This window comes from Tamandua tetradactyla, chromosome 24 (genome assembly GCF_023851605.1).
Source record: "Tamandua tetradactyla isolate mTamTet1 chromosome 24, mTamTet1.pri, whole genome shotgun sequence".
Taxonomy (NCBI): Eukaryota; Metazoa; Chordata; class Mammalia; order Pilosa; family Myrmecophagidae; genus Tamandua; species Tamandua tetradactyla.
The window spans coordinates 15,234,847-15,262,319 of record NC_135350.1 but is presented as its reverse complement, the minus strand read 5'-3'; the positions used below and the strand labels follow the sequence as shown (position 1 = coordinate 15,262,319).

General features: G+C 36.9%; 1 protein-coding gene across 5 annotated transcripts in view; it reads left to right on the top strand.

The window, feature by feature from the left end:
• SGMS2 (sphingomyelin synthase 2) overlaps positions 1 to 27,473 on the top strand; it is an 83,542-nt gene that overhangs the window by 22,431 nt on the left and 33,638 nt on the right. For 3 of the 5 annotated variants that reach the window (XM_077142601.1, XM_077142599.1, XM_077142600.1), the window contains exon 2: positions 10,824 to 10,907. The exons of the other annotated variants lie outside the window; for them this stretch is intronic. The gene's annotated coding sequence lies outside the window, so the exon portion shown is untranslated. The remainder of the gene's footprint in view (positions 1 to 10,823; positions 10,908 to 27,473) is intronic. 5 annotated transcript variants of the gene reach the window in all.

Here is a 27,473-nt window from a genome sequence, read left to right as displayed (position 1 = left end):
CAGTTTCTTAATATTGTGTTTGGAAGCAAAAGTAGTGGAAGTAGTGTGGTGTCGGCTGTAAATTGCTATGGATGTTGTCAAGAGGAATCAGAGGAGGTTGTGTAGCAAGGGGAAATTGGAGGCGGGGCTCTGAGGATTTGAGGAACAAAATCCTTAGGGTTAGCTTCCAGGGGAAAAAGCTCAAAGAGCCCATATCCTTTGGTCTAGGACTGGAGAGTAAATTCATTGTGCAGTGGGGTACTACTTTATGGAAGCCAGGTTCCATTTGCATTTCTCAATTGTAGCTGTGAAGTAACCTGTTCAAAAAAGGTATGTGTCTAACGCTGATTGTTTTACAGGTAACATTCTAATAGAAGTTTAAAGAAAAGCCCAAGGTAAAAGCACTGTCATTAGTTCATAGGTAGTTCATTATCAGTATCCCATTTTGTGACACACAGCCCGTTAGAGCCCAGGAGCAGGACATCTGCTTTACTTCCTAGTCCTGGTCACCCCTTTGCTCCCTGTGCTGGATAGACCATCATTCTAGGCCTCTGAGTTCTTTGCTTCATCTTCCTCTATCTTACCCAAGATTCCATTGCAAAAACTTGTACTCATTTCACTTCCTTCTTTCTTCTTCCCTTTTTCCAGTTTACTCCTGGTGTTTTAGCTATAACACACTTCATTTGGGCATCAGATAACTTTTTGGGGTCCTGAAAGTAAAATTAAGCCTGATCTCTTTGACACCCATTTTGTTATCTCTACACGTCATCCTCCAAGACTTAAGGAAAGACCTTGAAAGACATTGCTTTGTAGGACAGGGGCTTAAACAACTGTGTGTAAATTTGCTGATACGTTTTTGCTTTGAGATTGCTTGGAAGGGTGGTTGGAAACTTGCTGGCTGGAGATCTAGAAGGGAGAGCAAGGACACTCGAGGTAAATGGGGTGAATGTGATAAAAGAGCTAAGATAAGTGTAAATTCATTTTTAAAAAATGTTTCTCACAGGAGAAACTAATGAAGGGGCTAAAGAGTAAACAACCTCTTAGAAATCTCAAGAGCAAGAACAACAGAAGATTAGGAGAGAGAAAATGAAAGCTAGTGGAAATGGATTATAGAACCTACAGACTTGACAGGCTGGGGAACAGAGGAGTCGAACTAAAGAAGAGATGGATAGCACATGTGTATTGCTGGTTAGATTACTACTCAGGTGTAGCTATTCTGTTCATTCTAGTAGCCTATCAGGCGTATATACTACAGGAGCCTTGGTGTACTGATTCTAAGTAAAAGGCACATGTATACTGAGCAGTTACTTTGCTTCCTGACAAATATCCTCTCTGCCTGAATAAAGAGGAACACTCTGTGGCAGCTGCTTTCCATATATATCTGTGCTTCTCTTTAATAATCCCCCCTAAATTTGCCGCTCTCCTAATTCATATTTATCCATTTCTAGTTTCCTTTGTACTTCTAGTTTATTTTTATTTTCAAAGACAGCATTTCATTTGAGTAAGAGTAGTAATCATAGTAACCATGTACATTTTACTCTAATTTTATAAACTATATAATTATACTATATTTAACTGAAAAGGCTGACCTCTTTGCTACTTGGTGGTGTGTCACCACCAAAGGCATTTTGCTACAAAGAATACTTTTTTAAAGTTTCCAGGACTGAATATTTTTATATTAGTATATTTTATTAAATGAAATATTTTTATCCCCCACACAGTGACTGAAAAAAAAAAGGGGCTTACTATTTTTATTCTTAGTACATAATGATACTAAACAGACTGTGCTTGTCATAATAAACTTATTTTAGAGACTGCTAATATGGTAGCTGATATTTGGAAATTTGTCTCAGAAGTTTTAGTCTTACCTCTTTTCTTTAACTTTTTTTAAAAAAAAAAAAGTCTTCTTTTAAAGAAAAGGCTTTTGAAAAATAAATATAACCTGTATTATTTTAACCAGTTTTGAACTTGGGTAAACAAAAATAAAATTTGTTATCTATAAATCTTACATCTAGAGATAACCACTGTTAAGATTTTGTGTTATCTCTCCAGTCACATGTGTACTTTATGTAAGTAACTTTTAAAATGTAAGATAGGTAGGATTATACACAGTATCATTGTTTGTCTCTATCAATAAATATATCATGAGCCTCTTTTCTTGTCACACCCCACTTACCATGATAAAGAAGTATTATTCCATTGAATTGACCTACCACAATTAATTTCAGAATCCCCTATTGTTGGATACATATATAGTTTTCCATATTAACTGTTATTAACAGTGTCATGATTAATATCCTCAGAGCTAATTTTTTATTCATATTCTTAGATGATTAGAAGGTTTGTAAAATATAAGAAATGAATTTTACAATCATTCTATAAAGCTACTTGATTTTATATTTCTACTAATACGTTTGTGAGAGAGCCTTTTATTTAAAAAAATCCTGTTTAGTATGTGCAATCGTGTCATTTTACATTCTAATTTGTTTCTTTGCTCACTGATAAGATTAAACACTCGCATATTTATGAGGATGTACTTTATAATTTGTCTGGTCATATTCTTTGGTCTTTTTAAAATTGGTATGTTTGACTTTTCTGTAGTTTTTATTTGTGCATGTTTGCTATATTCTTAATGTACTAAAAATATTAACCATTTGTCATAAGACACGCTTCCCTAATTTGAGGTATGCCTCGTTTGATTTTTTTAAATACGTGTAAATCTTTTTCTGAAAAGACTGCTCAGTTTCACAATTTCTCTTTACATTTTCTGCCCTTGGCTTCAGGCTTACTAAATTCTTCTGTGTACCAGGAATATATAAGGTCTCTCTTTTTTTTTTTTTCAATTTAACACTTAAATCTGTCATCATCTGGAATTTAATTTGGTGTGAGAGCTGAAGTATCCAGTTCTCTAAAGGTTAGCCAGTTGTCAACATTACTTAAATCTGCTGGTTTGGAATCGCTGTCATCATTCAGTGTGGAATACGTTGTGCTTCTTGGATTTGGGTATCTATGTTTCTCATAAGAGTTGGGAAGTTTCGGGCCATTATTTCCTAAAATATTCCTTCTGCCCATTTTCCCTTCTCCTCCTCTGGGCTACCCATGATGTGAACGCTTATGTCCGTGTTGTCGGTCAGTTCCCTGAGACCCTGCTCAATTTTTCCCATTCTTTTGTCTGAATTCAGATGCTCCGTCTTCTGGCTCGCTGATCTTTTCTTCTGCCTCTTCAGACCTGCAGTTGTTGCCCTTGCTGTATACTACTGTGCCTTTCGCTCCCATAGATCTGTTATTTCTCTTTGCATGCTTTCGCCTTCTTCTTTACGCTCACCCAGTATCTTCTTAATATAATCTCTTTAGCTGTCTCCTTGAATTGGTTTAGGGTATTTGTTTGAACATCTTTGATTAGCTGTTGAAAATTCTGTATCTCCTCTGATGGTTTTATTTGCTCCTTGGAGCCATATCTTCCTACTTCTTGTATGGCTTGTAATTTCTTGCTCATGCCTTGGCGTCAGCTCATCTTCGTGAGTTTACTCTGAAGGTTGGTTTCTCTCTCTTGTCAAAGATTTTGTTGTTGACTGGGTTTATACTGATGTTCTTTTTTGCACTTGGTTTGTTGGTGTATTACCCAACCAGGGCTGGCCCAGGACCCACAAAGGGAATGCATACCAGTCCCATAGGGCCCTCAGGAGAGGGTCAGGTCAAGATACCCGAAGTGGGTTTTTGCTTCTTGTAGCCGTTCACCCTTATGAACCTCAGTGAGTTTCAGTTGATTGCTGAGCCTTTTCATTTTATCCATAAATGCGTCTTTATTTTGAATATTTATCTAGTTTGTTTCCCTCTCTTATTTTGTTTTGCATACTTTGGACTATGTGGTGAGTTCATAATGACGAGACATCTTCCCAGGTTTTTCTTTTCTGTACACAAATCCTGCTGTGTTGACCTTTGACTTGAAACTATTCAACATAATAAAATTAAATTATTGCATCTCACATACCTGACAAAGGCCTTGTATTCAGAATCTCTACACACTCACATACATACATACTCAACAGAAAGATAACAGGATATTATTTTAACTTTTCAAAAGACTTAGAAAAGCACATGAAAAATTCAGCATCATTAGCCATTAGACAAATGCAAATTAAAACCACAATGAGATGACTGTCTGCATCTATTAAGATGGCTAAAGTTAAAAAAGACCCATTATACGAAGTGCTGATGTTACAGCCACCGTGGAAAACAGTTTGAAAGTTTCCATAATGTTAGACATACATCTCCCGTATGACCCAATTCCTGGGTATTTATCCTAGAGAAATGGATACTTATATTCACACAAAAACCTGTACAGAGGTGATTAAAGAAGCTCTTCATAATTATCCAAAGCTTCCCAGTGTTATTCAGTGGGCAAATGTATCAACAAACTGGGTCTATCCATAACAAACTCTTGATACACACAACTACCTTGATGTGCTCAAAAGCTCACTGGGCTATGTGACAGGCACCAGTCTCAAGGCCACACATTCAGTGATTCAGGCTGACGGTATCACACTAGCGATGGGGAACACATCCGTGGTGGCCAGGCTTTAGGATTAGGACAATAACATCATGAAGGCATAGCACAAGGTTCTTTTTTATTAGGATGCTGAAACGGTTTTGTATTTTGGTTGTAATAGTGGCTGCATGAAGCTTTATACATTCCTTCATAGAAATTCAATAGAACTACATATCCAAAAGCCAATTTTATTGTATGAAACTTCTTAAGAGAAAAAATTGAGTCATAGATTTTTATGGCCATTTAAACAAGAGGAAGTTCTGACTTTTAAAAAATCTATTGAGAAAATAATTTTCCTTAACCCTTTGATGTATGATATATTTTTAATACTGAACCATCTTTACATTCCTAAAATAAACACCAATTGATTATGGCATATGTATATGATTTGGTAGGGTTTGTTTAGGATTAATACGTTAATTCATACCCAAGATTTCTCATCTTTGTAAACTTCGTAGAACATTAACTTCAATTTTTAAGAATTAAGTTACCTATTTATTTCTTTGCAGAGTTCTGAACACATTCCTTAAGTAATTAATTTTCACTGTGTGGTACTATTTGGCCTTCTTGTCATTTCTTCTGGCTTTTACTCTGACTAGTTTAGGAGTTCAAATGTAACAATAACAACTTTGTATCCTGAAGGAAAGAACTAGGCTGGAATTTTAGGGACCATGGAAGACACACCAGAAAAACTGCAGAAGCTAAGGTTGGGCTTTTAAATCTGTTGTTCAGCCTTCCTCACTGGGCTTTTTTTTTTTTTTTTTTTATAAGACTCCTATTTCTGGGGATGTTCGGAATGCAATCTGTATTAAGGAGAGAGAGGTACAGAGTGGCCTTTCAAGATACTTTAAATTTAAGAGTCTATATTTAAATAACCCTATTTGAGTTCTTACAATAAAGTTTTTACTGTTAAAGCACCCAACTAAATTAGCAGGCCTTTGCTCCTTTCCTGCCTTCTCCTCACTCTTTCATGCCTGACTTGTATTCATCTGTGGACTCTGTCCTCAGAAAATATTAGGGTCTTAAACTTGTGGATCACTTTTTTATAATATAAAAATTCTGCCATTTTCCTTCCCTTTGTAATATCACTTCAGTGACTTCCTTATTTTATTTGCATTTACATGTGACTTTTTAGGAACACAGTTAGTTGTCTTATAAAAGGGGAGCTAGTCCATGAACAAATATTTATAACCCGTCTACTCTGTGCCAGGTTTTGTGCCAGGAGAACCACAGAAACTCTGACAGCAATGGCCGCTTACATCATGGAGCTCACAGTAGGCCAGAAAAGAGACAATTAAATGTTTACAGGTAATTGTCTAAATAATTAAAGTAGCCAACTGTTATGATAAAGAAGTCATGTGGGAGCAAGTGAAGGGGGACTGAATTCTGTGTAGAAGAATCAGGAAAGGTCCCCCAAGGATGCATAGGAGTTCGTTATAAATGCTGTCTCTGCTCTTCCCCCTTACAGAATGCTACATCTAGTGCCTGTAGTTTGTGGGGAATTAATCTATTTCTGCTGTGTTTTGGAAGCTTTATCAGAACCTCAGAGGTATTAAAATAAAAGTGCACTGCTATAATTGATTAACCAAATTGAAAATTAACAACAACTCATCTGAGTACAAATTCTTAAATAGTTTTAAGAACAATGTAGTTTGCCTGATGAAATAAAAAAGTTTGATAAACCTCTAGGAAATCAGCTTATTTACAAGACCTTTGAAATCGCCCCAGAAGTTCATCAGCATCACGTCTTCCATGTTAGGGTGGGCAAAGGAACACAGGGCCTTTTCTAGCTAAGGCCTTTTTCGCTTTCTGATAACTAGTCTTTTAAAAAATTCATCTGTTTTCTAACTTAGAATAAGATGAACCTTAATCACAATAGCTTATATGATTTGGGAAAGCTCCAAGTTTAACTGTTGGGTAGAGGCTGGGAAGACTATGACAAATAAAATTATTCTTCCACGTTGCTTAATCCCCGAGATGATTATGGCTGAACTTCTGCCAGATGATAGTTCTCAAGTCCATTAGACTTAAAAAGAGATGGTTCTGGGGAAAATCACTTTTCAGTGCATCAGGTTGCGTAGTATTTTTATGTGTCCGTATTTTGGCCATCTCCTGATGTCAGAGAATTTGTTCCACAAATCTGGCACTGTCTCCTCCTCATCTCTTATCGTAAGCACGGCTGAGGGACATGCAAATACAGGATGGACTGAAGATTTCTGGTGTAGTTGTGTCCCTGAAATAAGCCAGACTAACAGAACTGCATATTTGTACCACAATGCCCTGGATTCCTACTAAAGAACTTCTAGGGTTATACTTTGGAATTTATTGAGGGACACAATGAAATGTTTACATTTAGGATGGTCTGGTCAGTACAAATTCTCATTGCCTCCTATGTACAGATAGTATCAGAACATTTTTAGAGTTAAATGTCAAGGAGTTTTTTTTTTTCTCCTGGAGAAAAATGCTTGATTCCAAACATACAAATATGGAGACACATATTCTCTGCCTTTAGAAAATTGTTTTCCTTCTCTTTTTGCTCTAGCTAATAAGGAGTTGAGAGTCAAATATGTAGCCAATTTTTAGTCGTTAGGTAAGACTTAACTAACACATTCTGTTTCCCCTGGTCTTTTGTCTCTGTTTTAGGTTTAGTCATTTAACAAATAGTTATAAAGCTTACTATATGCTGGGTGCTGCTTTAAGCTGTTTATGCATATTAACTTCTTCAGTCCTCTTAAGGGCTCCAAAGACATAAGTACTGTTATTATCATTCCTAGTTATAGATGAAGAAACTGAGGCACAGAGAGAGAGGTTAAGTAGCTTGCTTGAAGTCACACAGATGGTAAGTGTGGGGTCAGTCTTAAGAATCCTTGTTCATAACTGCCAGGCTCTGCTGCCTCTGCTGTGATTAAAAGTGTTTTTTGGTCCTTCTCACGCCCATGCACAGCAGACCCATCACCAAAGGTCCAAGAAGAGCCGGCCCTTGCTTCTTACTACCTGCAGGTAAATAACCTGCAGGGCAGCTCAGGGCCCGGCCGCCGTTTATTTTTGCACACTACCTTTCATTTCCTCTGCTCCCTGTGTTTCCACCAAGTTGAACCACTTGTCTCTCCCGTACATGACACTACATCAGGATATGTACAGAAGGTTTTTGGCGTAGTGAGCGTGAATTTGCATTCCACCATCCATCCCCTTTTACCCATTCTCCTTTGTGACAAGAGCACACATGTTAAGGTTGCCTAGATGAATGCACCGTGTTTAGCTATGTAATTGAATAAAACCTAAAAGTTGGCGATTTCATTAATACCATATTATAAACAACCATAATCATCGACAGGCTTGAGTGGTTAACATCCTCTGGTCCAAGTTCAGGCCCGAGATCAACTATCTGCTCTGCTTTCATTTGACTCGTCCGTCTCCTCATTCCATGAGTGGAAATGTGAGCCAAAGAGAGCTCAGTCTTTTCATTATATTGCACTTACGAGATAGGAAATACAACATTGCCCTGTTTTATAGGCTATTTTAATTTACAGGTTCTTCTGTACTTGCTAGAAAGTTTGACAGTCTTGGCCTGTTTAATACATGACACTGCGTGTAGGTAATGAATCCTTGCCGTTGACAATGATAAGCCTGTGAGATCATTGGTGGATATTGATGCTCAGCTGCGGCCACTCCAGGCAGGACACACACAGTTTGGGGACTGCTTTGCAGCCCTGTTTGCAAGCACCCTTAATTTTAAGAGTCACATGGCCGCTCAGGTGAGTGTACTGCCCTTCTGAATGTGAATACACATTTATATCTTATAGTATCACCTCATTGTTCTAGAAATGTCTTAAATCTCGGGAATCACTGAAGGGTTTAAAGTAGGAAAGTAAATTTCAAGAAAGATCAGTGTGGAAAATGGGGGACGGTTGTTACTGCAATGCAGATGAAACAAGATTGTAGCAGGAAGTAGGGTCAGAGTAGTGGGGATGGCTCAAGAGAAAGGGTATTTGCTGAAGTAAGGTTCCTAGTGAGATGAGAGAAACAGTCCTGGTAGCGGTGGGGGGTTCCAGGGGAACTGACATGTTCCACTGAGAATAATGTTCAGTATCTGAATTGTAAAACTAAGCCACCTGCCTCTTGTTATGTGCCTTATTAGAATGTGGCATTTTTGACCAGTTGGAATTTGCTTCATCTCTCAACTGGAAGCATTTCAGTTACTTGTGTTCTTTTTTAAATAACAGCTTTATTAGATATAATTTACAGATCACACAGACTACCTTTTGAAAATATAAAATTCAGTAATTTTTAGTATATTTATAGGGATGTGTGACTGTCACTGCTAATTTTAAAATATTTTCACTACCCTAAAAAAGAAACCCCATACCCATTAGAAGTCATTCCTTAGTCCTGTCTTCTCTCAGCCACTGGCTACTACTAGTCTACTTTATGTTTCTCTAAATTTGCCTGTTCCGGACATTTTATAAATAGAATTCTATAGTATCTGGTCTTTTGTGACTGGTTTCTTTCATTTAGCATAATGTTGTCAAGGTTCATTTACTTTCTAGCAAGTATCAGTATTTTGTTACTTTTTATTGCCAGATAATAGTCCATGGTATAGATATACCACATTTTAGTCACCCATTTTTTAGCTGAATGTTAGACACTTTGGGGTTTTCTCATTTTTTGACTTTTATGGATAATGTTGCTATGAACATTCGTGCACAAGTTTTTTTAAGTGGACATAATGTTTCCATTTCTCTTGGGTATATTCCTTAGGAGTGATGCATTTGTTGAATCACTTCCAAGAGTTGACTGTTTTTGGTGAAAGTTGAATCTCCATTTAAAATCAATTTGTGGTTGCAGATGACTATATATCCTGTAATTGTTAAAAATGCATTTGTAAGAAATTTGTTGTGTGGTTAAAAGACAAATATTCAACTACCAAATCATATGTATATATGCACGGTTTGATAGTCAATCTCACACTGAACTCTTAGCACATTCCGGTTGTGGTGCTTATTACCATATCCATTTCACTTACCTTCACCTACAAGCCAAGTGTCAGCTACTTAAAAATCCATTGAAAGATCACAGCAGCTGTATATATTTTTAAAGTGAATTGTCCATCCTTTTATTTGAAAGATTGTACCCCACACATCAGCCTGAGTTGCTTTGATGCCTTAGATTGGCCTATATGTATAGTTCCTTTGCCTCATCTACCAGGCCCAACCTGACCTGGCTTCTGCAACTTCTTCACGCCTCTACTTTCCTGCCTCAGAGACTTTGAACCTACTATTCTCTCTGAAATATTGTCCCCTCAGAGAGTCCTTCCCTGACCATTTTTTCTAAATCTGCCTGTATTCATTTGCTAAAGCTGCTGGAATGCAACATACCAGAAATGGAATGACCTTTAAAAAGGGAATCTGTTAGGTTGCAAGTTTACGGTTCCAAGGCCATAAAAATGTCCAAACTAAGACATCCAGAGAAAGATACTTTGAGTCACAAAAGGTGGATGGGTCTGGAGCACCTTTGTCAACTGGGAAGGCGTGTGGTTGACATCTGTGTCTTTGGCTTCTTATTTCAAACATCTTCCCTGGAGGGATTTTCTTTCTTCATTTCCACATGAAGGCTTTGTGGGCTGTCAGCCTTAAAGCAACTGTTCTCCATGCATCAGCATCTGAGGTTTCTCCAAAATGTTTCTCCAAAATATTTCCCCTTTTAAAGGACTCCAGTAAACTAATCAAGATCAGTCCGGAATGGGTGGAGACCCACCTCCATCTAATCAAAAGGCCATACCCACAACTGAGCGCTTCACATCTCCATAAAGTTTCTACCCTGCAGTATTGAATCCGGTTTAAAAGAAACAGCTGCCCCCACAAGATCAGATCAGAATTAAAACATGGTTTTTCTGGGGTATATTATAGTTTCAAACTGGCACATTGCCACAACAACTTTCCTCTGATTCTGACTTACTGCTCTAAATGGCATTTATCACAGTCTTGTTTATTTTTTGTTTGTTCCCACCTTTAGAATGTGGGCATGATGAAGGAAGGAAATCTGCCTGCCTTCACTTCATCACCAACACCAGAACAGAGTCTGGCAGGTGTTAAGTAAATATTTGGGGAATGAATGGCAGAGCCACTCTTCTCCTGAAATATCTGTACCTGTTAGAGCCAGTATTTTCCTGGTGATTCTTCCAAAACGGCATTATTAGAGAGCTCTTCATTTCATGCCCACACCCAGAAAATCAACAACACAGAATAACAAAGCATCATTCTTATTTTAACCTCTGGCTTTTCCCTCCTCTTCTTAGAGCTATCATTCTCTGCCTGGACACTTGGGGCATTGACTGATGGATGGACCAATGCGGCATTCACTGTGCTACCATCTGTAAATGGTAGGTTTGGTGCTTCCAGATGCTACATTATAAGTATGGTTTGCATCAGCCAAAAGTTTTCTGTCTGCTAGTTATCCTGCAGTTTCTCCACTATCCTCCCTTTCCCTGTTGAGTCATTTCATAAATGTCATAACTCTCTTGAGAAGTTGCATTTTATCATTGAGGAGTCTTAGATTTCAAGCTGTTTCAGGAGGGGATGTTTCCTCACTCATTGGTTCATTGCCTTAGTTGACAGCAATGGAAATAGAGGTACATCAACCTCCTTGGTTGGGAAAGAGAGTACGAAAGGAGAGCACCCAGTATTGGCTTTACCCTTGCCTTAAGAAGAGTGTTTAAGATTTATTTTAAAAGCCTGTAAGAATGCTTGCCTGCCAAGCCTGAGGACCCAGGTTTGATTCCCGGTGCCTGCCCATGTAAAAAAAAAAAAAAAAAAAGTTAAAAGCCTTTAAAGAAATATCAGCCAGCTGTACGCCTATTTAGCAAAGCCACTGAAATCACAGTTAGCAAAGTTGTTCTGGTTTTATAGTTATTTAAACCCCAAAGCTAAAGAAATGTGTTACTTATTCCCATTCCATGCCCCTCCAGTGAAAGGAAGTTTTTTCTCTTTTGTCATTGACGTCATATGACTCAATTCACGGCCTGGATTAATTTGAATTTAATTATAAGAATAGCTTCTTAAGAATAAAAACAGCAGCAGTGCATTTTTTAGAAGGAAAGATTTTCTTTTTCCCTGACAGCTGTGGGCACCTTGCTGCTGGGGCTCATTTGACTCTTATGATGGTTGTTTCTTATTTATCACTACTAATTAGTGTGGTGTTTGTCTGAAAAGACTTCAGTCCTAGGATGGACCCAGGGCCATGTAGACTCCTGTTATTTAAAAAGAAATTTTATGAGTATTTAAGATGCATGGTTCAGCACAGTATTCTCTAGGCTTGTTTGTTTGACTTCTGTAAATTTCAAATTATTTCTAAGAATGTTGCTGGGATTAGAGTGCCTCCATTGGCCTGATACCAGGAATGACAACGGTTTCCAAATATTTGATGCCACTCAGATCTCTCACTTTGTCTAGTAGTGTCTGTCCCTTTGAAACTGGATGAAGAAAATAATTCATTTATTCAAAAAATGCTTACTGAACATCTTCCATGTACCAAGTGTTGTTCTGGGTATGGCGAGTGCAGCAGTGAGCAAAGCAATATCCCTGCTTCCATGGAGCTTTTAAAAAGCTCCCAAATGTTTTCAAACAAATTTGAGAACAGAGGGGCAGAGAACTTGACTCACTGTCAGGTGTTCTGGGGAAACTCCCTGCAAGACGGCAGACCAAACACAAGTAGAAAAGAAGAGAGTTGGAACTTGATTTGGAAAATAAGGTGAAGTAGTTTTATGACTGTATGCTGTAATCACTGCCAAAATTTACATGCGTATTTAAAAAAAAAATGGCCCCAGGTTGCTATAACTTGGGCATGGAAAAGAATTACTTTTCAAATTACCATATTTATATATATATTTTCCAGTTACATGTTAAAAGTGCCAAAGAAAGTGGAAAAAGCATAGTGAAAGGTCTCTCTGCCACTTTTGACCTTCATCTGCCCAGATCCTACCTTCACCGTCCCTTCCTAGCCAGTTTTCATTTTCTAGTTCATCTTTCCAAGGTTTCTTTGTGCATGAACAAACAAATCTGAAAATAAATTATTTGTCCCCTATCATAATGCAAAAGATACATACTATACTTGTCCCTACTATGTATGTTTTTCTCCTGACTGTATATTTAGGAGGGCTTGACAAATCAGTATTCAGCTTTCTAGCTTTCTTCTTTTCTTTTTTTTTTTTTAAGCAATTACAGAGTAGCCCATTGTATGGATGTACCACAATTTAAATAGTGACCTATTGATGGACATTTGGGTGTTGGCCAATCATTTGCTATTAAACAATGCTGCAATAAATAACTTTGTCTATAAGTCATTTTACATGTATGCAATTATATCTCTATAGATTTTCAAAAAAAAAATTGCAGGTCATAAGATTAATGTGTAATTTTGATATATATCAACAAATTGCCTCCCAGATGCATTTATTTTCCTTATATCGCTACTAGAAACTTGGAGTAACTATTATCAAAGTCTGAATTTTTGGCAGTCTGACACTTTGAATAGTTTCTCAATAGTTTTAATTCAGGGATGCCATTCAAAATTTTCAGTAGTATTTTGAAATTTCTAACTTAAAGGGGTAATATATTATATTTATGTGGCATTAAGTTGAAGGCTTTCCACATCAATTCTCTCACTAGATCCTCACTAGTTTTCAGTGGGGAAGTTAGGATTGTATTGGGTCCGTTATTACAGGTGAATAAACTGAGTCAGCTCATAGCAGTTAACTTCACAATCAGAGTTATAAACCAGCTCAGAAAGGAATGAGGACTAGAATTCAGTTTTTTTTGTTTTTTTTTTTTACTGTTTGTTGTGCAGCAGGGTAGTTTTTTTAACAAGAGTCATCTTAGATCTTCTGTCATGTAATTTGAGACCATTTTTGTCCAGGTTAAAAATGCTACATGTTTTTCTTTTTTTACATGGGCATGTACCGGGAATCGAACCTGGATCTCCAGCATGGCAGGCAAGAACTCTGCCTGCTGAGCCACAGTGACCCACCTTAAAAAATACCACATTTTAAGTACTGTTAAGATACAGGATAAAAGTGCTTCCCAGTCACACAATGTGTTTAGATGCCCTAGTGCTAAGAGTAAATTTTTCTTGTATAATTTAGTCCCAGTGTACAAAAGAAGGCTGCTTGCAAGGTTGGCCCTTTGCAGACATCTGGGAACTTGGCTTTCATGCTAAGAATGGTGTTCTGTGCCTAAATTGTTTGTACAAATAATATGGTTTATGCTGCACTCTTACTTTCCTTTTGGGTGCCTAAAAATTTGGCACATGGCAGACAAAGGACGCCTACATGACTAGTCTCAACAAAAATCCTGGGCGTTGAGTCTCCAATGAGCCTCTTTGGTAGACATTTCGTATGTGTTGTCATATCTAGTTGCTGGAAGCATTAAATGTACCTTGTGTGACTCCACTGGGTGAGGACTCTTAGAAACTTGCACTTGGTTTCCTCTGGACTTTGCCCCATGTGCCTTTTTACTGTGTTGGTTTTGCTTTATATCCTTTCATGTAATAAATCATAGCTGTGAGAATTGCTCTGCACTGTGTCCTGTGAGTCCTCAAACCTGAGGGTGGTCTTGGGGAAGCCCACCGCAGTCACTTTTGCAAAGACTTTGTCTCTTTGCATTATTAGTGGTAAGTGACGCAAATATTTTCAGCATGAAATTAGTTGACCTTTGGTATTATGTCTTGACTTGTAGTGTTTGATCTTTTATAAAATGTGTAATCGTTCACATTTCTTAATCGTGATTTAGGCTTATATATAACAGATGGAGCAGCTACAGGAAAGCTGGGGGCCATGGGATGGTTTTACACTTTAGTATTGAAACTACACAGTAGGTTCTTGGGTTCTGTCAATGTCCATATATAGATATATGGCCTTGAAAGCTTCTTGTTTTAATTTTCTGTAATTTGTTTATTAAATAAATAGATTTATTCAAATTCCTTTGGATTTTGGATCTGAACAGAATTTTAGTTAGGCAGTTTTTTTATTTAAAAAATATCAAATGAAAAACAGATCAAACTTTAAGCATATAGATTTATTTGTTTAAACTACTTGCCTTAAGAAATTAGTTGACTTCTAAAGTAAGAGTTTATATTTATATGGTTTGAAAATATTGAATATATTCCAGAGAAATGGTTCTTGATGCTCAGGATTAACTGATATATGTGCTTGATAATAACTAACATTGAATGACCTTCGCAGGCCACTGTTAGTGCTTTATTTACATGTATTACTTCATTTAACTGTATAGCAGCCTTATAAGGCAGCTCCTGTTAACTCTGCTTGAAACAGAAAGAGGTTAAACAACTTGCCCAAAGTTAAAGGATTTGTTAGAAAAGTGGTGGAATCAGAATTTGAATTCAGATTGTCTGTCTTGATAGGCCAAGCTCATTGTCATAGGGCCTTTCCTGGCTCACATGGTAACATCTCACTGATGCTACAGAAAATTCATTAAATGAAGAACCTTATAGTTTTACTTTGGATGTAGGAATGATCTAATTATTATCTGCCCAGGATTAAAAAAAAGTGTCCATATATTTGACTTCTAAGTGTTAGAAATCTAAGAAGTTAGATTTCAAGAGTTGCATGGTAAGAATGCTGTTCTGTGCCTAAATTGTTTGCTCAACATTTCTGATCATTTCTTTTTCTGGATCTAGTGAAATGTACATTTTTAAGGCTTTTGATGCTTACCAGATTTCTGTACACATAGGTGGGGGATTAGCTTCCTATTGCTCTTGTAACAAATTACCACATATTTAGTGGCTTAAAATAGCATATGTATTTTTCTTGCAGTTCTGGAGGTAGAAAGTCAAAATGAAGTGGCAGAGATGCATTCCTTCTGGAGGCTTTAGGGGAAAAACACTTTCCTTGCCTTTTCCAGATTTAGGCTTCCTACATTCCTTGGCTCACATCCCCTCCTCTCTCTTGAAAGCTAATAGCCTAGCATCTTCCATTCAATCAATCAATCAATCTCACTCTCTCTTTTTTTTTTCTTCTTTCTCCCTCTGGTCATCACACTGCCTACTCTCTGATCCTTCTGCCTCCTTCTTATAGGGATCTTTTTTATTGCATTAAATCTACTTGGATAATCCAGGATCCTCTCCTTACCTCAAGATCTTCAATTTAAATCTGCAAAGTCCCTTTTAACCACATAAGATAACATATTAAAGGCTCCTCGTGGAGATCTTCACAGAGGGCAGTATTCAACCTGACCAGTTGGTATCCCACTATCCATGCTTGTCTTTTGGGTACAACTCAGTTCTGTGAGTTTGGGTGAAGGGAGCCAGTTTTTCTCCAAAAGCCTAATCCTCATTTGGAAAATGCTACACTTGTAAAGCTGGGAGATAAAACTAGAATCTCCACCTCACTGCTGTTACTTACTAAAATAAGGTGTTCTGATTTTTTTCTTCTCATTTTAAAACTTTATAGTGTGTACTGTAAGAAAATATTCTGTGAGGGGACTTGGACTTTTAGAATTTTTTAGACATGGAAAGATTTTTTTCCCTTAATTATGTCCTTCAAAATGAAAATTATTTTGGAGATGATAATGTTTTAAAATGAAATTTTTGCCAAGTTAATTTACATTCCCCTTTTATAGCTGCCAGGGACAAAGTAAAACTTACCTGTTATACTTTTAATGGCACTTAAGAATATCAGACATACTGGAACTCTGTTATTAAGAGGAATATTTTTAAATGAGAGAAGAAAGCAGACTAGTTCCGAAATTACATTTGAGTCCATCAGTCCATAAGCATTAAGTAAATTTAGGATTTAGGACTTTCCCAGTAAGGATTAGAAGTAACAGTTAGACTCTTAATTCCTGTTCACTATGTGTCCATATCAGGCATGTCTGAAAAGAACCGCATAGGTGTGGCTTTTTATTTTATAACCACTTGTCTTCCGTTGCATATTTAATGCATTTAAATGAACTAAGATAAATGATAGCCATAAAATAATTGGAGAAAAGCAATAACTGTTGGAGAAATTATACGAAATGCAAGCCTAGAGTGTTTCATTCTAGATTTTTGGCTTGTGGAGAGACCTAGGCATATGTGCTAACATAAATTTGAAGACAAAGAGTTAGAAAGATGACAAAATAAATGCCTTGCGCCTGTTGTACTCTCTGTATTCCTAAAGGTATTTCTCTATCCCTAATGATATTTCTCTCTATTCCCAATGGTGTTTCTCTCTATTCCCTCAATTCTAAAGCTATTATATTGTGGCCCTCAATTCTTTCTTGTTATCAAAAAACAAAATAAAAACAAAAACCAAGTGTGTGTATAAGCATACCAGTAGATCTTCTGGCCTGGAATGTGGCCCACTGAATGAGTCAGCTTCCTGGTCACTTGAAAAAATTCTTTTAACTATGAGGTCAAAATTAGTGACTCAGTTCTGTTTAGGAATATGTTCCATTCACTGTGAATTCACGTGAGAATTAATTCACATAGGGACGGCCAGTAACTTCCCTGATGACACAATTCAATTCCCTTTCACATACAAGAACCCTATGATTAAATGTTGTCTTAAAATTTGTCTTTAGAATTCAACAGAGGAAATAATGTAACCTCAATTTTGGCTACCAGGCGTCTGTTGGTTGTATGCACAGTGCCTTTTGCATTCCTCTGACTTGAAAGGAATAATTGAAGAGCCTCTACTCACAGTGAGGTGGGAAAGAACAGTGAGTGTCAAGGTTAAGTATTAAATCAACAGCCTGGTGTTGGGAGGAGACAGTGCTGAATAAATATCTGCCCTACATCTGACTGTATCTCTACCTGTGCCTGAGTCACTTTCTTTCTGCCAAACACAAGCAAGTTACCAGGCAACAGGGGTAATTTAGGCACTATAAACACCTCATGGCAATGAAATGGCCATAGGTGGTATTTCCAGGAACTGTCCCTCTTATAAGTCACCAGGGAGTAGGGTAGACATTCACCCAGGCCCTGAGGGCATCAGATAACCCAGGGCCGGTGGCTGTGGTCAGAACGCACTGCCATAAATCACCTCGCAGGGCAAACACAGGCTGCTCCCTGCTTGGTATCAGTAGGGAGGAAGCGTGGAGAGGAGAAGAGACGGGACCTCTCCTCAGAAGGACTCACAGCTAAGAAGAGCCACTGCACATTCTTAATTGTAAAAAATAGCCCAAGATCTTGGGAAATAACAGCATAGTACAGCATTATAGCTTTAAGACCGTGGACTCTGGGTTTCTGCACTGCCACTTGTTAGATTTCTAGGTTTCGCTTCCTTGTGCCTCCTGTGGAGGTGATAACGGCACCTTCCCCGTAAAGTAGTTGTCCACGTCAGCATGTAAATGTTTTGGAAGCACTAGCACCAGTGTCTGGCATATCATAAGTTCTGGAGAAGTGTTAGCTTGCCCCCCACCCACACCCCCAAGACAATTCCCTAAGTGGAGTCAGAAAATGTCAGTGAAAGGAAACCAAGAGAAAAGTGGGAACTTCTCCAAGACTTATCTATTCTTTTGTGATCTTGGGGATTGCAGGCTGAGAAATTGTGATTATCTAATATAAGTAACTTCCCTAAAGGTTTTCTTCATCACGTCCTTTGAAAATTGTGAAAAAACTGACTACATCAAGATTATCAGGGGAAGACAGATGCTGTCAGGTAGGATACTGGGGGGCCTCCAAGGAATCTAATGTTCTAGTTCTGGAACTAGATTTTGTTTTATTGTTTTTCATACCCTATATTGTCTTCTTTTATATATATTTTTATAATAAAAAAGGTACTCACACAAGTAAACCACAGATGAAATTTTGAGGCCTTATATCCCATACAGTAGTCTTAATTATATAGCACATTATTGACTGTGCTGGTTTGAAACTGTTACTTACCCCAGAAAAACCATGTTCTTCTAATCCAGTCTTGGGGAGCAGACCTTTTGTTTAAATTGTTTCCATGGAGATGTGACCCACCCAATTCAAGGTGGGTTTTAATCTGTTTACTGGTCTTCTGTGAAGAGAATAAAAGACCAAAAAAAAAAAAAAAAACCGAGAGAGAGCAGAGAGATGACAAACACTTGGGAACAGAAAATACGCCGAGAGATGCTACGCTAAGAAAATGAAATCCAGAGTTTGCCATGGAGAAGCTTAGAGAGGACCCACAGCACACAGACTCTTAGAGAGGAAAATGCCCCAGGAGAGGCCAGAAGGACCTGGGAAACTAACCCAGAAGAGAAGGGCCAGCAGTCAACACCATGTGTCTTCCCATGTGACAAGAGAAACCATGGACACAATCAGCCTGTTTGGGTGAAGGTATCCTCTTGTTGATGCCTTACTTTGGGCATTTTCATGGCCTTAGAACTGTAAACTCGTAACTTAATAAATCCCCTTTGTAAAGCCAATCCGTTTCTGGTATACTGCATTCTGGCAGCTTTAGCAAACTAAAGCACTGACACATAAAAAACGAACGAACAAACAAAAAATGGTACCTGGGGTTCTTTGGAGAAGGGTAATAAAACTCTGGTGTCTCTGAGTGTGTGGTCTGACACAGTCAACGGCTATCCTAGGGCCTGGATACATTTAGCTAGAAGGACTAGCTGGCCCTTCTCTTCTGGTTAGTTTCCCAGGTCCTGGCCTCTCCTGGGGCATTTTTCCTCTCCAAGAGTCTGTGTGCTGTGGGTCCTCTCTAAGCTTCTCCAGGGGAAACTCTGGATTTATTAACAAATAAGACATAGACAGTGCTTAGGTGATGTTCTGTAGTGATTAAATCAACACTGTTGAGAAAGAGCTGTAAGAGTGGAGGATATATTTTGAATAATGTCTAGGTGTCTTGCAAAATTGAACCATTCAGGTTTTGTGACAGTACAAGTACCTTCTCCTCCTTTTTCATTTCAATTCTGGATTGAGCTGCTGAATCCTCCTGGTACATGGCCTTTCTGGAATACATCGTAGATCAGGGATATGTGCCAGTTTCTCTGACTAGGACCAGGTTTCGGTTATGGTGAAGCTTCTCTTTCTTGGGCTCCTTGGCTTTGAGGCTACCAGTCTTTGAGGCTGCTACTCGCCAGTGCCACCAGTCTTCTTGACTTCAGGTTTCTTCTTCTTGGTAGCCAGCTGCTCAGCATTTTCGCCTGCCATCTTGCAAGATGGGAAAGAATAATTAATTCTAAGTTATTTGGAAACCCTGGTACAACATAATTATATGGCACCACTTTATTTAATAACAAAAAAGACATCACCAAAATAATAGCCTAGTGACTTAGGGTTAACGTTTGGGTCCCTATAAAAAATAAGAAAAATTCATTTGTTAACTGCAGAATTATCTTGACTTCCCTTTAGGCCACAATCCACTGAATTTATCATTGAAGGTAGATTCTCTGTTTCATATGCTGTCATAAACTTTGATTGACTTCCTATAAAAATGATTGAATCTGGGATTACTAATCTGTTACCAGAGAGCTTAAGCCTTGTTTGATACTGCAAAGTGTCTCCCTTTGAGACAGTTTCATTCTAAATCAGATATGCAGTTTCAGATTACTTGGGATATTTTTGTTTCTTAACCTTGAACATTTCAGAATGTTCGATTCCTGGTACCTGCCCATGCAAAAAAACGAAAGACGATAGGACCGTGCAACACAGTGAATCCTAATGTAAACTGTGGAGTAAAATTAATAATATTGTTTCATCACTTGTAACAAAAATAACACCATAATGCAGAGTGTTTTGAGAGACTGCATGTGTGAGGGGAGAAGAGGGAATTCTGCACTTTCTGCATAGTTTTCTATAAACATACAACTTTTCTAATTAGAAGAAAAATAAAAAACTGAAGCTGGAAAAGAAGGCAGAGGCCAGAAGTTCCTTATAAGCAGTGCTAAGAAATCACAGACATTGTGTCCCTCCTGGCAGAAGGACACACCATTATCTAAAAAGAAATGTTCTGGAACAAAGAAAAACACAAATCTGATCAAGTTGCTGCTGATTTAAGGGATTCTGGAGACAGAGGAACATGTTAAACAACACCATGTTGATGCAGGCAGCAAAATCCAGATTGGGGGCGGACTATACAATAATGATCTGGTTTCTTAAAAATGCAAAAAACAAGAAAAGAGATATATTCCAAAGAGAATAAAAGATGCTTAAGAGCTATTGAAATTAGTTGATGTTTATGGACTTAATTTGGACTCCTAGTCAATGTACTAAAAATGTATAAGACAAGGGGGCCCAAGTGGTTATTTGTTATTAAGGATGTATGTTAATTTTGTTTAGATGTAACAGTGGCATTAGGATTGTTTAAAAAAAAAAAAGCTTTTGTCTTAGGGTGACACACTGAAATATTTACAAATAGAAATTATATGATCTTTGTGGTTGCTTAAAAAAAAAATCCAGAGTGGAGGATAGATGAAAAAGATTCCCCATGATTATTGCTGTATTTGGGTGAGGGTTATTATTCTATTCTCTGTTTTTCTATATGTTGGACATTTTCTGTAGTACTTTATTTTTTAAAGTCCAAATAAGGAATATACTTTGGACCATTTAAAGGTTTTAAAGAGGCCAGTAAAGTTGGGAATGTGTTGGTTGGGAGCAAAACCAGAGAGGGAAGGAAAAAGTGCTGTGCTAAATGCTCGATCAGTCTGTTTTTCACAATGATTGTGGAAATTTTCTGTTTCTCCTTGTGCAAGAAGGTACCTAACGATTATATCTTAGTAAACTGTTTTCTATTTAATTTACTCTTTATATTTTCACTTTGAACTCCATTTGCCTAACTTCCCTATTACTGTCTCAACTTAATTTTTGTTAATTTTTCTTGGTCTTTCTAGCCTTTTATTCTCAAACTTTGGTGAGTGACATTTTATTTTAGAAGTCCTTATTAGCTACATGTTTGGATTTTCTTTTAAATTCAGTCCAAGCATTTGTATCTTTATCATACATTTAATTCATTTAAAAATTTTAATGCCTATTTATATGTTGGAACTTATTCCCATAGCGGCCTGAACTAAACTGTAGATAATAGAGACAAGTGGATAGATTGGAGATTCAAATACACAGGACTTGGGGTGATTGTCGGGGGAAGTAGGGGAGAGAATTTGAAGCTAAATAGCACCTAAGATTATTTTCCCTGAGTAACTGGGTGGATGATGGTACAGTTTTACTGAGATAAGAAACAAAGGAGAAGAGGTGTGTGATTTGTGAAAGGAAATGGCAAGTGCCATTTTGGACATGAGTTGTGGCTGCTTTTTCCATTCTCAGGACTTTGAGCCCTTCAGCTGGAATGCGCTCTTTTCCTTTAAAGACCGTAATCCTTTTTGCCATTCCTAGGATGTGGCTCTAAAGTATAGATTTACATTAATCATAATGCCATTTCAGGTCTTGACATTTACATCTCTGGGAATGGGCTTATACTACAGGGTATATTTGAAAAGAAAAAAGTCATATTCTAATATATGACTCTGTTTCATGGGAAGCAAAAATGTCTTGGAATTTTTTTAAGTAGAGGTTTTTAATAGCATATTTATGTTTTTAAAACAATTTTAAGTGATTTTTTTTATCATTGAGTGTTTTTCGTTACGTAGGGTCATCAATGAAAATTAAATTTAGTAGAAATAAGGTTAAATATAGAATTACATCTTTTAGCTTCCTGATGCTAATTGAACATTGAATTTCTGGCGTTTCCTGCCTCCCTCTTGGCATCATGCTCAGGTTTACAAACAGTGCTTTTAATCACCCTGGGTTTTTTCTAAACCTGCTTTACCCTATAAAAATCAGTCCTAATCATAGGGTAACTACTTCACGGACTTTGTTCTCTGTCAGTATTTGGAGCTTTGCACTTTTTATAGCCTTAAGTCTATTTTTTTGCTGTTTTCAGTTTTCACTTATATACACTAAACTTTTAACATTTCCTATGGCCTTTTTTTTCCCCATTTTGCGTGCATTTGAATTTTCGTTTCACTTTTACCTCTATCTGCTATGTAGTTTTACTAAACTTCAAATGTTATTTCAGGCTATACTCTGATAAAAATAGTTTGTTTTATTGTACAGTAGTGTTTTAAGTGACCTTGTTGGAAAGGAAGTCAAACCAGTTATTCAATCAAATATTCCTTGAGGATAGAAACCAATCTTCTCTTCTGCTGTCTTCCTTAGCAGAATTCCACAAAGAACGGGAGGGTAGAAATAATTCTGTTTTCTATGTTGGCTGTCCATTTATCTGCCTGACTGTCCAGAACTTCACTTATAACCATTGCTAGATATTTAACCAACAAGTAGTGTTTATCCTGTTTGGTCATTCTGTTTTATTAAACTCAGGGTACGTTTTTAAAAAGTTTTCAATACCTGTCATTTCTATTCACTTAAATAATAAAATCTCTTCATCAAAGACCAAAATGAATTCTGAATCCTTGTTAAACATCTAATAGCTTCAACTTTACTGTCCCCAAGTTTTGGTTTAATTATTACTGTGTTTATACTATTGCATGTTTAACCTTTTCTTAAACCTTCTGTGGGTTAAACATCTTAGACTATAGCATCGGGTTTATCAATGAAATAAAAGTCCATTATGACCAATATAATTAGAATACACACATATATGTACATACATGCTATCTTGGTCTGTTAGAAATAGATCTACTGATTTTTCTCGACATGCATTTTTTACCTTTTGAAATTGTACAAAACCCAGTACCATTTTAAAACCAGAAAAACGTTCTCCCTGTTAACTTTGTCAAAACCTTTATGATGAAGACAGCCATTCGTATTTTCCTGATTTTAAGCATGATAAATATGAGAAGGTAGAAAATATAATTCAAAATTAAAAAAAAAATAAAAAGCTCACATAAATCCCTCACACAGTATTAATCTTCAGTCTGTTCTCTTCCAGACCTTTTTATGCATATGTAATGTACTTGTTTTTTTCCTGCATAGGCAGGCACCAGGAATTGAACCCGGGTCTCTGGCATGGCAGGTGAGAACCCTGCTGCTGAGCTACCATTGACCGCCTTGTACTACACGTTTTTATGTTGCTGAAATCATATTGCAGTTTCCTCTTCTTAAAATCTACACTGTAATTTTTGACCAACTTTTTAAAATTAGTTTTGTATTTAGATATGTGTTAAACACTTTTATCACAGAAAATTTAGTAAAAAAAAGAAACATACCAAAAAAATTTAAAATACGTGGTAAATCTCACTACCAGCGTTAACATGTGATATTTTTGAGGTATTTATCACTTGGGTCTTTCTTTAATGTATAGACTTGTTTTTTCAAAATGAGAATAGGAATCAAGTTTTGTGTTTTTAATGATTCTTTCATGGATACTTTAGTCTCCTACTAGAGAAATTTAGATTGTTTTGGTGGTTCATTCAAAAATAACATTGAAAGAATTTTTGCATGTTTCCTCTCAATATGTTCTGAGTAGATTCCTACACCGAAAGGTGTAACCATTTTTAAAGCTTGCGATATGTTAAAAATTTTTCCAAAATCATTGTACTGATTTTTATGCTACCATTAATTTATTACAGTTTTTTGCTCCTTTCAGATTATAGCTTAAATTGTAATTTCATGTACTCTGTGTCAAGGTAACGTCCAGTGTTGTTATCCATTGATTACAAAAGGCCAGAAGTTTATGTGTTAATCTGTCAATGATGCATTGTATAGGAAGTTCTTGATAATAGTAATTGGGAGGTGTTTAGACAGAGGCATTCTTTTTGTCTAAGAGGAGGCATATTCTGAGTTTGAAAGGCTGACTGATTGAATAAAGAAGGAAGAGAGCCACGCCCAAAGTGAAACCGTGATTAAATAATCATAATATGTTTAAAATATGTTTATATACACTTCATTTATACTGTATGTAAATAAATACTTGTTTATTTACATACAGTAACTAGCATATCCTACTAAACAGGATGCCTGACTTTTTTTTCATATGTTACATTAATTTTAATTAGTGGTTATATTTACTATTGCTTTGATAGAAATGTTTCAGTATAGCTAGTCCCCAGACTTGCAATATTATATTGCTTTGTAACAGACCCCTTACAGTACCTCCCACAATCTGGTATTCCATCCAAATATTGAGGCCTCTCCTGGTTTTTATGAACTGGGTAGATGTCCACCCACTGTGTCTCTTTGTACCCCCCAAGCTATGCCCTTTACTCTAACACTTCCTATGTTTAGCCCACTTTGGCAAGTAAGTGCAGCCCTAATGTCTTTTTTGTTGTTGTTGGTATTTAAAAGTTTTTTTACAGAAGTTATAGGTTTATAGAAAATTCATGTAAAAAAAAGTGTTCCCACATACCATCCCCCCCCCGCATTATTAACACTTTCCATTAGTGTGGTACCTTTGTTACAATTGATGAAGGAATATTATAATTGTACTATAGCCCACAGTTTATGTTACGGTGTATTTTCTTCCCATATAACACCTTATTACTAACCCCCTGATTAGTGTGAAATGGTTGTTATAATTCATGAAGAAGCGTTTTTATAATTGTATTATTAACTACAGCCCATAGTTGACAATAGGGCTTACTGTGTTATATAGTCCTATGCTTAATCTTTTAATTTTCATTCTAATTACATATATACAAAGTAAAATTTCCCCCTTTTAAACATATTAACATATATAATTCAGGGCTATTTCTAATGTCTTTGTTTTCCCTGTTTTCTCTCTCTCTTTTAGAGGATCACTGGAAAACTCTTGCTCTGTGAACATTTTTCTTTTGCAAACTCATTTCCCTCTTTTTCTGATTACCTCTTAGAGGGATGGCTTGGGCATACGGAAACTAAATTTCTAGTGATATGCTATTCCTAAAAGTAATACAAAATAGGAGCTGTGTATCCTGTTCTAGAATTTTGCTTAAGGGAAACAGGCAATTGGCTAGGGGTCTACATAACCAGTAATGTACAGATACATGTTCCTTATTGAACCAGCAGCCACGCACACAGAGCCAGCAGGGGGACATTTGGTGGAGTTGGCAATCTTTGCTTTGCTATGCAATTTTGTGAACTATCACAGCTCATCACAAATGAGAAATAAAGATCTTGAGTGAGCTGTCCTCCTTGTTTTGAAAGGAAAATGCTTCGTTAGGATCAGTCCCACTAGAGCTAGGAAGTTAGCTCTCACCAACTTCATTTCCCTCTAGTGGACCCTAACGTCTATCGGCAGTCGTTCTGAATATCCTTACACTTGTCCCTTATATTTCCTAAAATAATACTTAAGTTCTATGGTGTAAAACGTCAAAGGAATTTTTTTTTTACGTATACAGACTTTCTGGTGGAAATGACTAAAACTTTGTGAATCTTCTCTTCTTGAATTGATTGGGATATGAAAATGCGATTGATAAATATTTTATAGGTATATAAAAGTTACTTGCATTCTTTAATATTACTAATGTTAGAATGGCATTCTGTTAAAGTCAAGATTTTACTCTCTTAAATAAAGTTATTCTCTTGCTGTCCCTTCCCCACTGTGCCATTCTTGGAATAGTTTTGGACTTGTCTTGGGGAATCTGGTCCCTCTTCATAGACCCAAATTTGCGAAACATGAGCCCTCATTATATTGGCAGAAGCCAGTGTCCGAAGTCTACATTGGAAACACTGGTTAAATAAGTGCTTTTGAGAGACAAATTATTTATTTAAATACAATGTTGCATTATAAATTCTGGGAGAAACTGGAGCCAAATACAGCTACCTAAATGGCTTTTTAGAGGTGTTGCTTTTTATAGTTTCATACCACTTGAAAGCAGTGGCTTACTTGCCTGGTCATGAGAAAGCACCTCTAGAATTCTCTCACAGCCCTGCTAGAAAATACACAGCCTTGCGTTTTTTATTGGAAGCTGAGAATAGCATCTACCATATAAGAGTGGATTACATTCTTTAATACTTCATCTGTGGAACGTTTTTGTGGTGGGCCTAAGAGAAATGTGGGCCCCCATCTTTTATGGCCTTCCCATGCCGTTTTCCCTTTCCTGTCTTTTCTTTTCCTGGTAGTGAAAACCATCCCCTACCTGGAGGACCCCAGGGAAAGCAGCTTGACAAGACTATGCGATAGAGAATTGTCTAGCCTTCACGTTCACCTTTAATCTCGAACAGCATCTGCAAAAAACACATCTAAATCACAGCAAGCAGATGAAACTAACCTGCTGAAGGAATAGATTCTAAACATTCCTTCCTTCTTAATTTTTTATTGTTTATCAGAAAGCACTCCTGTAATTCAAAAGATATTAAGCTATCTCTTGAACTCGTTTTGTTGGCATGAAGAACGCTAGGCACAAGCATAACCAGTATTTTAAAGAAATATCAAAATGTCTAAGACTAGACTTCAGGTCTCTACAAAGACATTATATTAAAAGTGAATCCAGGGCAGGCCACAGTGGCTCAGCAGGTAAGAATGCTTGCCTGCCATGCCCGAGGACCCGGGTTTGATTCCCGGTGCCTGCCCATGTTAAAAAAAAAAAAAAAATGAATCTAGGTGTTACTTGTACAGCAGCACTGGAGATTGAGTAAGCTTCCTGTTCTTAGGCATGTACCCTCTCTTTATAACCACGAAATGTACTAACCACAAGCATCTGCTTAAATTTTGTTTCTTCCAAAGTAGTCTGCTTTTGCCTACACTCAGCTCCTTTCTTGTTTAAAGTTAATTTCACTTCAATCCCAACACCCAGTGGTAGTGATAGCTTCCAATGCACTAGTAAAAAAAATAAGCAAAGTTTCAAGAGGTGATTTTTTTTTCTATTACTTTTTTTATTAATTAAAAAAAAAACAAACAAAACAATATATCATTCCATTCTACATATATAATCAGTAATTCTTAATATCATCACATAGTTGCATATTCACCATTTCTTAGAACATTTGCATTGATTTAGAAAAAGAAATAAAAAGACAACAGAAAAAGAAATAAAACGATAAAAGAGAAAAAGAAGTTATACATACCATACCCCTTACCCCCCACTTTCATTTACCACTA